This window comes from Ambystoma mexicanum, chromosome 12 (assembly GCF_040938575.1).
Source record: "Ambystoma mexicanum isolate Mex_15411 chromosome 12, UKY_AmexF1_1, whole genome shotgun sequence".
Taxonomy (NCBI): domain Eukaryota; kingdom Metazoa; phylum Chordata; class Amphibia; order Caudata; family Ambystomatidae; genus Ambystoma; species Ambystoma mexicanum.
In genome coordinates, this window is record NC_090936.1 from 612,182,212 (window position 1) to 612,195,835 (window position 13,624).

General features: G+C 46.1%; 1 protein-coding gene across 6 annotated transcripts in view; it reads left to right on the top strand.

The window, feature by feature from the left end:
* CTNND1 (catenin delta 1) overlaps window positions 1–13,624 on the top strand; it is a 478,107-nt gene that overhangs the window by 116,664 nt on the left and 347,819 nt on the right. For all 6 annotated transcript variants that reach the window (XM_069629030.1, XM_069629031.1, XM_069629032.1 and 3 more), the window contains exon 2: window positions 5,631–5,705. The gene's annotated coding sequence lies outside the window, so the exon portion shown is untranslated. The remainder of the gene's footprint in view (window positions 1–5,630; window positions 5,706–13,624) is intronic.

Here is a 13,624-nt window from a genome sequence, read left to right on the forward strand (position 1 = left end):
TGCATTATTTCTTTCCTGAAGTAGTATGTTATTGGAAAACTAATATGAGGACTTAGGGATGTAACGGTATAACGGTATACCGTTAAAGATACTGTGAACCACTTAATTGAACAATAATAACCGTCACATTGTTTATACCGTTATACCGTTCATACCGTTAAGTGTGCTTTTCAACCTGATTTGGAAAGGCTGCAGTAAGCAATTGCTGGGCAGTCTTGGTTTTGCACTGTTGGATGTGCCGTCTGCCAAGTAGTTTCAGTTGGAGCAGTTTTTAATGCCATTCCATAAACCACACGTGCCTTACACAAAATCAATATGTTAGCAATAGGAAGAATAGATACAGTGCCAAGAAGGAAAAGGGTTTACTTTGGGGTGGCGGCTTTGGGGTTTATATATTTATAATGCATAATGTTCTCTAAACATATGGCAATGGGGGATTTCGCTGGTTCTATCATTGAATTTACATATAATAAGTCACACTGCGAAATTCACTCATCTCTGTGGGTATTCCCTGCTGCCATACCAAAGGGTAACATGTCAGTGATTACTGAACACCTTTTGGCCTGCAAGTAAACTAAAGGCTGTAACAGAGAGAGAGAGAGAGAGGGAGAGAGAGACAGAGAGAGACCCTCCATTGATCTGTGGCATGCAGGTTATCAAGATGGCAACATGTTCCTCTTGACCAGTAGCCAGTGGGGGAGCAAAAAGCCTAAATGACCACTTAAGAAAAGCTATTCAGTTTGGTTTGCCAGTTGCAGCAGGCCTCCACCCCACCCACTCCTCTCCACACGTGTGTGTGTGTTTGTGTTTGGTGGAAGCAAGGCATTTCAGTGGAAAGTATGTTGAAAAGCCCAATTCTGGCCCTGGGTGCCTGGTTTTGTTTGTGATGATACATCTGTCAATTTATGACCTTTTAGAAAATATTTGTTAAGATTAGTTAACTCCACCTGCTATACCGCGATAACCATGATATACCGTCATTTGGCAAGAAGGTTATCATACCGTCATAAAACGAATACCGTGACACCCCTAATGAGGACATGGCGGGAGGGATAATCTTTAATTCGATGTTTCTTGGAATTTAATTTTGACTTTATTTTTAACATTACTATATTGTTTGACTGCAGTGCCTAGTTTTTATTGTGGAGGATCTTTTAGTATCCACGCTGGTGTTTTCTCCTGAATGATGAATACAGAATTGTTGCAGCTTTTGGTCATTTTGGGTTAATTTCGAAGTCCAGTTCCTCATTTGTTTCTAAAATACATTAGATATGAACGTTTAATTGCACAATGAAAGGTTCATACACTAGTCTATCAACAGACAGCTCATTTACTATGAGCTCTTTCCTACATTGCAAGGGCTTCCCTTTGCCAGCAGGTTGAAGTCTAATTTTGGAAGAACCTATCCCACCTCCTGACGTTTATCTTTTTGCTTTGTTTTTTTTTTCTAAAAACAATGTGCGAGTGGGTGTTTTGCGTTGGTATGCGGCGCGTAAGCTGGGGAGAAATTAAGGGTCAGTAAAAAGGTCGGGAGCTTTCTTGGATTTTTAAGTAGTGCTTTCACATTGTTTTTGCTGTCTTACATTATAAGAGGTGGATCACTTACTGGTGCTATTTGACATTTTTCCCCTTTCTCATAGGGGTATTTTGAAGAGTACAATTGGCGTTGTGAAGGCATCATGAACAATGACCACCTTGGTACACTCACTGGTCAGAGTTTACGGCTTTCCTGCGAGGTCCTATGCTGCCACAAGTTCTTTCCTTCCTGTGCGCTGTACCTTGCGTATGCTCCCTGCGGTTCTCCCTGACTTGGCTCACCCAGCGATGCTCCTCCTGCAGCACGGGACTCTCACGACTGCTTCGCTCAGTCACGCCGGGCCTTCAGGTTCACTTCCCGTTCCATAAACTCTGCACCTTCCAAAAGGTCTTGAGCACTCCTTGCCACACCACTTCTCTGGAGAGGTCTGCTTGCACCCAGCTGTTGGTAGCCTTGCTTCCACAGCTGACTCCTTTTCCACAATGTTTCCGGCTTTTAAATTTCGTGCCACCATTACTGGTCCAAAAAAGACTAGACCGCTCAATGTTGAAATGGCAGTTCTGCCTTACTCGTGCTGTCGTCATCCTCGTCTCAGTACACCACTGAAGCCGGTATTTGTTTGTTACTAAAATTAGGATATTTGTCTCGTGTTGGTCTCTTCCTCGTCCCTTTGTCATATTGGTGCTTCTTGGGTGATGTTTTAAGGGAAGAACAGGGAAAGGGCGACAATAGCCTATAAAAGCTTGAAGGATGGAGGGTTTGTTAAGAAAAGGAAATTGGGGGTATACCATGTCTCACCGAAGGACGTCTCCTACGCCCAGGGGATAATCCCTCGCATATCCACCCCCAGGGTCAGAATTCAAGAGTGATGGCCTTTCCCTGGCCACCGGTGAGGATGATAAAGGGTGGGGGGGGTTGAAGATACCCTCAGGTTCCTCAGTGTACTGGACTGTTCATCTTGCAATTGGAACCCATCAGGAAATGCAGATTTTGACAATTTGATTTGCATGTTAAGACCAGTCTATATATACTTGAAGTGTCATTTGAAATTAATTTGTAAACGGCTATCAAAAAAGAAAATATTTAAACTGTACTTTGAAATTTTACTGATGCCTGCTTTTGCAGACACACCCACCCCAAGAGGACTCCTCCCCCTGTTAGCATAAATGGCATAAATGTCTAGGGTGCGTGTGGAGAATCTGCATTTGACAGTCACCACAGAGAGCGACCTATAGAAAGAAATGGCATGGAAAGTACTGCTAGTTGTAATGATTTAATACATGCCTGTTTGTGAGGTTTAAAATTCTGTGCCTTTTATTTAGGAATAACCACCTCGCCGGGGTGTGTGGGGAGGAAATTACCATGTCGGGTAATTCCCTGGGTCCATAGTTACTTAACAAAGCCCAGGGGCATTACCGGATGCAGTAATGGCCCTCCAACGATAGGTGTATTGCTAGAATGATCCCGGCACGTTCTACTGGATAGTAAGTGTGTAGTCCTTTCTCCCTGCAGACTTCCGAGTTGCGCCGGGAGCACTACTGTTCCTGGCGCAGCCAACAGACAAGGAAGCAGAAGGGGTGGGAGCATTACCTTGTGTGGAAAAGGGAGGTGGGGGATGGGGCGCGGGAAAGCTTACTTGCCTCTAAAACCTGGCAAGGGAACAAGGGAAGATGGTGGCCTCCCGCTCTGAGGCTGGCTGGGGGGGGGAAGATGTACCATGTGGTAAAGACCCCCCCCCTCCATGAGCCTCCTCATTAGCTGGGAAGGTACCCCCCCCCCCTCTGTGGGTACTCTTTCAGCTTTTGAGACCACACCGCAGAAGATATCTTTCCAGCTACCTAATGATTGCAATGTCAACTTGCATTGGTAAATTCACAATATTTCGGCAAGTATAGATTTGGGGTTGTCTATGAAAATACTATATTTAAAATATTTGAAAAATGGCTCACTTTATTTTACAAAAAACAAGGCCTTGGGTGCGAGACGTTGTACTGGATTTTACATGGGGAGCTGGAATGCTCGTTCCCCAAGTACAGCGAGTGTAAACTGTGAAACCAATATAGCCCTACAGCTAAGCATTTGAGCCCTCCAAGCTATATAAGATTAATCACATTGGGAAAGATGGGGTACATGGTCTAGCCCAGGATTGTCCAGGGCTTTAATCTCCTGATGTCTAGATTTGAGGTCCTTAAGAAGGCATACCTGGCTCTGTCCTGAATAGACTTTTGGCTTGTACATTGGAAGGAGTTCCCAATAATCTTTGTTTCTAATCGTGTCGAATAGCACCCATTAGTTTCAAATATAATTTTTTTTTTTTTTTTTTTTTTTTTAGTTCCGACCTCTGGAGCCTTCTGGTGAAGGAGTGTGCTTGCTTAGAAGTTGTGGTGAGTGTGGGCGGGAGTATACAATGGCATGTGGTGCTGTTGTGAGCATTTTCTTTTGCTGGTTCACACCATCTCCCTGGAGTCTGTGGCAGGGATTGAATCCCTCCTACCTATGTTGGGTCCCTTCGACCGACCCTCCCAAACATAGACCAATTGGCATCCCTGATGGGCATAGGGGCAGGTCATGGAACCAGAGACCATCGGCGGGACAGACCTGTATTTGCATCACATGTATGCTCACACTGCAGTCAGGAGGGGTACCGCAGTGCAAAATAATGCATTCTGGCACATTGTATTCTTGCGGAGGCAGGGCGGCGAGGGTTTGAATATCTCCGTTTTTGTGTCTTCCGGGAAGAGCAAGCGAAAGGGCGATGGGCCTGGCACATGACAAACCAGTCGGACCAGTTAAGGAGCGGCCCGGAGAAGAGCAGCCTGCCCTGCCCATGTGTTCCAGTCTTGGGAAGCAGATTGGGGGGGGGTGGGTGGCCGTCGGTGATGTGCGTCCCGTGTTGCCTTTAAAATTGCAAGGTGGTTATCCTGTACGCCCGCTTTGGGGTGGGGCCATATTCTCCGACCAGTGCTCATCTGCCCCCACCGTTTATCAAGTTGCTTCGGAACAATTAACTGTGCACGTCAAGGAGATGTGCCTGTCCACACCAAGAAGCCGAGCTTGGTTTTAACCTGAGGAACCGGAAGACACTCGCCAGTTTACAGTCCGCTTAGCCAATAGCCAGTGAGGCACAGGAAGTGACTTTGAAGTCAGCCGTGATTCACTGTATAGCATGAGGCTCTAGGAGGCGAGACTTGGGAAGGTCTGTGAGGATTGCTCAGCGTGTTGTCACCTCAGACATGTAACCAGTCTGCATTCTAGGGCTTCACATCCTGGGTATGACTGTTTTAAATTGGGTAATATGTGTACCTAATATTGCAATGCTTAAAAAGGCATTCCAGCATGAAGCCCTGTATAAAAAGGTGGCCTAAGGGTTAAAGATGTGTTTGGCAAAGAAGATTGCCGACCTGTGTCAAAATATAATTGCGCACCCGACAACACAGGCTCATCTGAGGTAAGGAGGACGGCGGCAGAGCCAGGCTTTCTGGCAGTGTAAGGCTGGAGCAGAAAGACGGAACACCGGTGGTTAAAGGGCATAGTCTGACAAAGCCATCAGACAGGGGTACATGGTAGGATCTGGGTTTGCCTGGCATAAATTGTCGGACAGAGTGGATCAAAAGGAGAGCACGAGACCCTCATGGGAAACATGACAGCAACCCTACAGAGAAGAGGTCTATCGACCACTTTTATTCCCTAAATAGGCAAATGCTTCCAAAAAATAAACTAGGAAACCGACACGCAGGAGCCTGCCCTGACTTTCACCCATGCACATATATATGGACCAGTAGTATCCAAAAAAATAGTGAGTAAAATATTCCCACTTCAAAATCTTATCTAGGGCACTGTGTGACAGGCTGGCTTGCAAGAATTGGAGTCGAGCTGTTCCCTTACTGTACCACCTCTGCTCCCTGATTTTTACCTGGGGTGGGGGTGGGTGGGGGGTACATCGCAACACTCGGAATACACTGGTTACCCTGTGTTGAAGCGCACGTTCATGCGGATGTTTTATTGCAGAATAAGTGGTCGGTATCTAATCCCTAGAAATGCCTCTAGACAAGAGACTGAGTAATGTGTATTTTTTCTTTTTTATTCTTTGCAGAGAGTGACGCCGGGAGCCGATAGCAGACAGAGTGGGAGAAGGCTGTAACTCCGTCACCAGACCCCCGTGGAAAAGGTACTTCTTTCCTAAATGCGAGTTACTTGCAATCAGAACGCCTGTTTGGTTTTACAAGTTGAATTCCCCGTCCCACCGATCTTTTAGGTGAGCTACTCTGAAACGTACTTTTTTTTGTAATTCCAATTTTGTGCACCCATTCATAGACCAGGCAGTGATGAAAGAGCACTTTCCTGTGGCACACTGCGTTCCCGGATCACTGACCCGAACATGTGTGGGTGGACACGGGCACCATTGTCCCTTTCCGATTTTTTTTTTGGGGTTAAATGTCTGGTTTTAGAACGTTAGCTTCTCTGTAAAAGCTGCTTGCAGCTCTCTCCGGCCTGAAGCTCCATTGTGATCTTGTCCGGTGGGGTGGGGCTGGGAGGGGTGTTGAAAAGAGGCTAGTGGTGGCGCAAGAGGCTAGTGTTCCCATCATGCCAACTTGTCTCTGGATGAAGGTTTGGCAGTAAACCGTGTTGCAGGGACGTCATTTAGGGGTCGCCAGAGGTCGCAACTGCGACCTCTGTCGTCCTCCCTTGCTACCTCTAAAAAAAAAAATAAAAATACTAATTGTTTTTTGTAATGCAAGCTCATGGTCTGTGGCTCTTTACTTCTGGGGTGGCTGGCGGTCTTGTTCAGGCCCCTTTTTTTAAAAAAAAAAAAAAACAGGAGTGCCACAAGTCTAACACTTTCAACACTGACCCTAAATAAGAAAGAATATGAATACCAACTAATGTGTCTTTCTGGAATTCTATACAATAATTGCTAGGCTCATAAAATGTTTATTTCAGGCACACTTCAGGGGGAGAGTCACTGATTTAGTCTGTTCTTAAACGGCTCACTCAGTCTTTCATCCTTCTGAGGTTGATAAATGAGTATCAACACAGGTTGGGGTGATACTGGGTGTATTTTTGTCTATATAAAGCGCTTAAGCGTAAGTGCTATATAATAATACATCATCATTTGGTCATGGACGTCTGCTTGCATACATAGTAATTTGGTAATATGGGCCTACACACACTGATCTGAATGATGCAAATGGCGATCCATTCTTGTATGAAATGTACATCACATAGTGATATCTTAACTATATTTGTCGTAGTGTACAATGCTATGTGATGCCACTTCCTGTTTTGTCAACGGGTGAAATGTTGTGTTCCATCTCTACCCGCGATATCACTTCGGGGCGGGTCAAATGACATTACTTCCTGTGATGTCATCAGGGGGCCAAGGGTCGTGTGATGTCACTACCGCTACCCCTGGCATTTTGGTGAAATGACGTCCCTGCCGCGTTGGATTCTGAAGGCGAACTTAAAATGCGATCCTTATTAAAAGCTAGTTCTTTCCGTTTTCCTGCAAGGAGGGGGAAAGAGGCAAAGATGTTGAAATTTGGCGCTGTGTTGACCAATCCATGCATTTCCCCTTCCTCGGCGCACGCTGCTCGTGTTTAGGGCTTCCCTGAAATTTCAATTCTTCCCAGAACATGAAGCTATTAAAGCTCTGCTTCGGATCGCTCGGTTGCATGGTATTAAACCTCCTCTGAATTAAATTCTGCTGTTGAGAATTTGATCCGTTGGCAATGCGAAGGCCTTTTTGGAGGCAGTGTGAGAGCATTGTGCTCACTGGGATCCACCTTTCATCATGCTGTAGTTCTTCTGGTACTCGTCTTTATTGGCTGACTTTTGAAGCCAAAAATGAACTTGAATTAGGATGCATGGCCTATACAGATGCTATTTTGAATCGGCCTGCCAGTATGGCCACTAAATGCCATAATGTGGGTGGCACTTGGGAAACCAGGAGCAACATTTTACTCCATTTTAATAACCCAAGAGCGCAAAAGACTCCTTTTTTTTTTTTAAAACAATTTTTTTTCCTGACTAGTTTTGTGTGACCAAACCCTAGATGTCACTTCTCCCCTGGGCAGAGCCCTTACCCATGTGGCCAGGGTGGTGAGACTGCTATGCAATGGTCCCCCCTGGGGGTGGTACACAGATGGGAGGATTTCATGGAGGAATCCCCCTCTGGTATTATGGATGAAAATCGTGGGTACACAACTGGCCACACCATCTGTTAGGCAGAATTGTTTGCAGTACCCTTTGGGACTACAGGTGTAAGCAAGACCAACCTTTGGTATAAGTCCGTACCACACAATATGTTGGTAGCGAGCTGAGCAGCCAGGCTTATCGCAAGAGTGAATGTGTGCAGTACAAGTAGTTCCACAGAGGACTTTCAATCACAGTGGTTCAAGTAGACACTTATACTCAAGGTTTCTTGGTAAAACATTTAGAAAACATTTCACTAGAAGAAAAATTAATATTATAGACCAATACACTTCAATGCAAAGGTTTGTGACCGTTTGAGCGCCCTTGAAAAAGGAGCCAAATGGCAGTTCAGTTACTTAGCAGTGAGGGAAAAAAGGACAAAAGTATGTAGAATAGATTATATATACTTTCTAGGCAGTGCAAATGGTTTCAGTTCACCAGAATAGTTAAATTCAAGTCAATAGGCCAGGTCAAAGTCAATGGGCTAGTGTTCTGGATAGGAAAGAGCAGTTCTGGTATCAAACGGTAAAATCTTTGCAAAAGTTCTAAGAAGTCGTTTAGGCGAAAAATAATAATTTGTGGGGTCACAAGCTGATTAGGCCTGCAAGTTGGGAAAGTTTCGCAAACTTTCTCCACAAGTGGCGTTCTCTCAATCGGGTTGGCACAGTACCTTTTTGTGAAGAAAACGAAGTCCGTGTTCTGGCAGTTCCTGCAGATCTCGCTGTTCCTGAGCCTCAGTCATGGGGACAAGAGGCAGGACGTCGGGGGACTCCTGCACTGCACAGGATCATTGAAGAAAGCAAACCAAATGGAGTCACTTCAGTTCCAGTAGCTGTAGATTCAAGAACACAAACTGGTGTCCCTCTGCCTGGTTAAACTAACCAACCTTGAGAATGGTATCCAGGTGTCTTATGAGTTGATTGGTCCCACCAACTCGAAGGAAGAAGCAGTCCTTGAAGGAGCTTCTCTGTCGAATGGAGTTTGGCAATTAGGATCTGCAGCAGGGCTTCACCGGGCAAACCAACGGTCCAGTGGTTGCAGCAGCCGTCCTCTTCCAGCTCGTCTTTGCTTCTTTCGTTCAAGTGGTCGACTGCCTTCCAATCCTGGAGACTAATTTTAAACAGTTTTCTCCCTTTCATTCCAGCCTAGCTGCCACTCACCCAGCAGGGTGGCTCTCCTTGCCGGACAGTCAGCCAGCCAATCATGCCAGTGCGTTTGGGTCTCCTAAGACTAAGCACAGGGAGTTTCGGGCACCTCCCTCACTTCTGCCCACCTCAGATGCCAAGCAGGGCCGGCCTTGAGGGCAGCAGCGCCCTGGGCGAATTGGCGTGCCCCCCACCCCCCTCGCCCGCAGCACCCCCTGGTTACCAGGGGGTGGGGCGGAAGGGGGCGGGGCAAGGAGGGGCCACTTTTAAAAAAAAAATGTTTAACCTCGCTTTAGTGAGGTTAAATTGGGCGCGTTGGCACCCCATTGTCATTGAATGAGCCCGCCGCTGCGGGTTCATTCAATGGCAATGAGGCGCCTGCCACACCTTCTGCCACCATGCCAGCTCGGGGGAGCCCTTGAAAGACTCCCCGGAGCTGGCCTAGTGTGGGGCTAATGGTGCCTTTTTCTTGTGAAAAGTGCCCGCGGCAGAGGGGCGCATTTAAATGCACCCCCCCCTGCCGTGGGCACAATTTACAGTAAAAGACCACCTGCTGCGCCTTCTCCCACAACACCAGCTCGGGAGAGCCCTTTAAAGACTCCTCCGAGCTGGCGTGGCGGGGGCAAAAGGCGCCCTGGGGGGCATGGTGCCCCGGGCGGTCGCAACAGCATAGCTGAAAACCGCTCAGAGGTCCATACGGTTGGAGACCGGCATGCTGACCACAGAGGGTTAGTGTATCTGGGTCAAGCAGCATCAGAACCACAAGGCTGGTGAGGCAGCAGAGGCTAGCCCTTGGTCTTTCGGTTGTAGCCCAGATGGAAGCTTGGGGGCTACAGCCAAGACTTGCTAGCCCAGAGTCCCGACAGTCCCAACATTAGCCCTGCCCCAGATCTTTTCCAGAGGCAGAAACGCCCATTGCGAGGCAGTAGCACAACGCCTGGGCTAAGGTGGACCACGCGGTCCATAATCGGTGCGCAGACTGCAGGGAGGTGAGGGCCATGGAGCTGCTGCAGTTACCAAAATGCTGTTTGAAGACCTGAAGTAGGTAAGTGCAGACCCTGGGAGTGCCCGCAGCCCCGAAGAAAGATCTTGGGAGGTATGGTGTGTGAGCTCGCAGCTGGGGGCACATGCGATGGTCTTGGCTACCGTGAGACGTCTGGTTCACTAAGGGCAAGCATAAGTCCCCTTAACAGAATGTGAGGCATGGGTCTGGGACCCCCACTCTGAGAGAAACCAGTCATCTTCCTTGTGGTAGTAGCTGGCAGGGAAGTGAACCAGTGCAAAGAGCTGAAACTGGGAAGTTACAAGTGGGAAAGCAGTTGAAAAGGTAGACAAAGGGAAAGGAGTCATTCTCCCTGCGTACAGTGAAGTTGACTGTGAAACCAATATACTGGGAGAAGGGAGTCCTCCTCTGGGTAGTACTAAATCTGTGGGCGGGAGTAATTCCCCTTGGCAGGACAAGTATTGTGCTTGGAAAATTTGATCATGGGGGAAGGGGTCGCCGGTCCCCCCCCCCTTTACAGAAGACACCGAACATTCTGATAGTCTTATAGCATTGGTTGTCCTTTTTGTGTTAAGTGCTGGTACCAGGGAAAGGGACTTATTCCAAATCCAGGAGAAGGTTTTCATTCTTCTCCTGGAACAAGAACATTGGCTCAATCTGCCGTTTAGTATTAGTGTATGGGACACAGGGATTTTGACACAGGATGTTTGACCGAAATTGTATTGGCCCAATCAATCGGGCATGTATTTTAGAGCATCCGTTCTTAATTTCCAATGCAATTTACCCAAGTCTTTTTTTTTTTTTTTTACTTTTAACACATGTGAAAACGATGTGTCGGACACCTCCATCTTGTGCTCATCTTATCCGTTGATCCATAGCCCTAAATTAAAGTGAGCTTGCGACACTAATTCAGATCACCCGGCCCAAACGCTGACATCACTAGATGCTTAAAATGATCTGCACCTATTTTAATGATGTTGGTGGCCAAACGTACCGTGTCATCACCAGCGTCATAACATTATCTAACATAGAACCAGAAACGCAAACCCACACATCCACAACCGACGCAAAACCTTTGTTTCTTTTCACAAAAATTACTGTTTATTTTGACACCGACAGCAGTAGTCAGGAGCGTAACAAGTAGTCTCAATTTTGACTTAACGCTGAAGAGGTAATGAAGTACGCAAACATGGGTACCTTTTTCCAATCTAGATATCGAGCGAACATTGCATGCTTCTCATTTTTTGTTTAACTCTGAAAGGTGGCCTTACAATGCTGGTTCTGTTCATCAATCAACTAATCTGTTTGCATTCTTCACAAAGTTATCTTTCATCACGATTTCTGATCGCACATGGTGTTCCATTACAGAAGTGGTTTAAATTTCAAAAGCAAAATTTTCACATCTGCATGTTATCAACCTATAGGCTGCCATGTTGCTCCTTATTACTGTAACTGCAAAAAGGACAGATTGGTGGCGTCCTAGTTAACAACATATATAGTGAACTTACTCTTTACTTGGATTACGAGGGCGAACTTTAGCTCGAAGTTCGTGCAGAAGGACCATCATTCGCAACACAGATCTTGTTAGGCAGGCAGCCCCAAGTCATGCAACTCGGTAACGCATAGCATTTGTGTCTTTGGCAATGCTGGCCAATCAGCCAGAGCCTTCTCTGCAATAGCAGTTCTCCACCAGAGTAAGCATAAACTCACAGCGATGGGTGTACACCAGGTGGAAATGTGTTCCCTGCGACTGGGTTCAGGCACTGGCAATTGATCTTCATGACTTTCATCTTATTACACATCATCTTGACTTTTCAATTTCAAGGCTTTCCTCTTCTGAATATTTGGGCTCGTGCAGGTAGGGCTGAGTTGTTGCAATAGTTCCTGAATAGTGATGCACAGAATAAATAGTTGGGTAAATAAAAACGTTTTGTTTGTATACAGTATAGAAAAGGTTTCCGTTAACAATGTTAAATACAAGTGAAAAACATCCATGTTACAAAAACGCATTGTGCAAAGACTTATGGCCTCGAACTTAAAAGTTCACAAGGACGTGTTTAAATATGGTTTGGTAAAGACGTTTGTCTGTAATATAAGAAATGAAATTAAACGAGACTAGAGATTTATTTTGGGCAGTAGAAGTAGCGGTTCTCAGTGTGCCTTACTTGGCAGATAGCTGAACAGAGCAGAAACGTCAGGGAAGCTCTAAATGAAATACACTGACACGAAGGAGAAGAACTCCACGTTTTGTGATCAGGGTTTGTTCACATTTGTCGAGGAACGAGGCGTCTTGGCATTTTCATGGATACATGTCAATAGATTGCATACAGAGGGCGTTGACAGATTGGCGTTTTGAAATGGGGCGTGAATGTCTAGTGAAGTCAGCGTTGGGGGCGGGTGATCAGAACTAGTGCCGCAAGAGCACTTGAATTTAGGCCGATGGATAAGATTAGCACAAGATGGCGGTACCCGACACTTTCATGTGTTAAAGTGAGAAAAAGAATTCCAGTACAACTTAGCACGTTTTTAAGAACGATCGATGTATGATCTAAAATACATGCCCGATCGAGTGGGCCAATACAATTTCTGACCGAACTACCCCTTTAAGTTATAAGGACATTCTGACAACCCTGTTGGTGTATAAGTTGAGGCTGGGAACCCCCTGTTAGAATTGGGGAAAGTTAGGTTTTCTTTTTATTTTCTTGCCTAATTAGTCTATAGAATCACTGCCACATGTCTGTTGCCTCCTTCTGCACCCTTACACCTGGTATTATTATGATTGCAGCGCCGAATCCCTTTGGGCCAGGTATGCTCTTCATGTGTTTAAAAGAAAACTGCGGTAGTTTGGTGTAGTGTAGGTTCTGGGGCAGATTCCACTTATGTCAATATCTTGCAATATACAGCCGGCACAGCTCAAAGATTCCAAAGAAGTGTAACTTTGATTTCTCGTGTCTGGGAAGTGTTTGGGTTGAAGGTGGTGTTGAGCATGCTTTGAGTTGAGGTTGTGTCCAAGTAAGGCGGTCAGGTTAGTTTTACGCAAAGCGTGAAAGAGCTCAAGGTGCGCACCATGCGGCTACTGTTCTCTTTTGATGAGTTCTTATGTGAACGCCTGCGAGTCCCACTCTGAGGGTTTTGTCGAAGCTTGTGTGCTCAACAAGGACATTGTGCTGGTTTGTACTATGTGCAGTTATTATGCCTCAAGCAGCCATGGGGCGCAATGAAACCATACTTTCAGAGGTTTGGGGGGTGGGAGGGACTAGTCACATGTCGGTGTGGGTCTACAGTCATTCTGTGGCTGGGGCAAATTTACTTGTTTCGTGCCCCATTCCCGTTTTCTCAAAGGAATGCACAGCAGTGTGCTTTCAGCACTTAAGAAAATACAGGGGGTCCTTTTACTTAAAAATGTGGGCTTGCCTCATTTGCATTAAGTGTAAACGGGTCCCCTGTATAAACTTTGTATAATTTGCACTACGACGTGCAACAAAATTTCATGAAGGCAGGTGTAATCACCTGTATGCCTTAGTGCACTCTGTAGTGGAAATTGACAAATGCTGCTTGCTATTTATGCATGGTGGGTGGTGTTTGCAATTATGGAATCTGTCTCCTTTTAGCTAGAGTGAAAGTCGGTCAGATTTCATATGAATCGATAGCATTTGTGCAGGAATGGAAATATCACACTGGTGTAAATTCCTGTGCCTTCATGTGACAGAAGTAGGAGGTTGAGGGGAAAGGCAGTTTCGTACCGTA